This window comes from Amblyomma mixtum, chromosome 2, assembly GCF_055824585.1.
Source record: "Amblyomma mixtum isolate Tamu chromosome 2, ASM5582458v1, whole genome shotgun sequence".
NCBI lineage: Eukaryota > Metazoa > Arthropoda > Arachnida > Ixodida > Ixodidae > Amblyomma > Amblyomma mixtum.
In genome coordinates, this window is record NC_143013.1 from 245,353,143 (window position 1) to 245,354,490 (window position 1,348).

At 48.1% G+C, this 1,348-nt stretch overlaps 1 pseudogene; it reads right to left on the reverse strand.

Moving 5' to 3' along the window:
- Positions 1-265: 265 nt before the first annotated feature.
- On the reverse strand, positions 266-1,105 carry LOC149363314 (very long chain fatty acid elongase AAEL008004 pseudogene; annotated as a pseudogene).
- Positions 1,106-1,348: the final 243 nt, after the last annotated feature.

Genomic DNA, 1,348 nt, shown 5'->3' on the forward strand with positions numbered 1-1,348 from the left:
TCAAATAGCATTGGATATTTGTGGGCGCGCACATTTTGAGCCTGCATACAACAGTTCACCATTCCTCATTGGCAAGTGAGCACGAGGAGAGGCGCCAGACAGGCCACCCTTTACGACAATATCAAACAGAACAATCCTAATCAGATTACAGAAAGTTCTGGTCTATAAAAAATATTTTCTTTGACTGTAAAAGCTTTGAAATTTAGAGGTGAAAGGATTTAAACAGAGTGGTGCATTGAAAAATCTGACCATGTCATTGTGAAGCTCAGTGCAACTTGGTATCGACGTCACACTTGGTGTTAAGGCGCCTTTTTTCGCTCCGGTAACTGTCTATGTAGAAGATCGTGAAGAGGCTGAAAAAAAGCACAGCCGTAGAAAGCGTGATGTAAGTCTGCGACCTCGGGTAACCACAATGGAGAAAAAGCGGCAGCCAGGCATGCAGAAAGAGGAAGAAGAACTGCGCCAGCTGTAGTTGCGTGAGATACCGCTTCCACCACAAGTACTTCTGGAAGGCCGGGCCTAGGAGGCTCAGGAAATAGTAGCTGTACATGATCACGTGCACGAAGCAGTTGACGACCACAATTAGAGCTGATTGGCCATCTGGTCCGTAGGTGAGTCCAAACCATCCGTTGAAAACCACTATTGTGTGGTGGGCGACGTGCAAAAAAGACACGTGTGAGTCCTTCTTGCGCAGTACGAAGAAAAGGGTATCCAGAAAATCTACTGTTCTTTGAATGACGAACCACCAGTAAAGATGCAAAAGGGCCATGGTGCCTTCGTCCCTGGCGTCATAGTCGATCCCTTGGCAGAGAAGGCTGTAGGAATTTCGAATGTACGCTGTTGATGCGAAGGCAACAACGAAGTAGGCAGAACACACCACCATGAAGAGGTTGTAGAGAGCGATGAGCGGTTTGATGCCGTCGTATGGCTGGCGATTTCTCATAAAACTTGGGCCGGCGATCTTGACAACGTAAACGTAGCCGACTAGCAGAAGTGTTATGAGCAGCCAATTCCCAGGGAAATACCAGTCCGCGGTCCGTGGGTCTCTTACGAGGAAAAATTTCTCGTCGGTGTAGACCACGCTAGCTTTCTTGAAGGCGGCCATAATGGGTTTCTGGTCTTTGCCCACCGCAACTTCTTGCTTAGTCCAGGGCGTCCGAGTTGCAGTGCCTTTTTAGAGTTTCCTTGCTGACAATATACTTCACTTCAGCCACAAAGTCAACTATTTGATTCCCTCTGCCGAAGGACAGTGAAGTCTAAACCATGCGAAGGAGGCAAGGACGCCTACGGCTACTGGTCACTTCATTGCGCTTCTGTATGCTTCTTACTACCTCGCAATGCTGCAGTG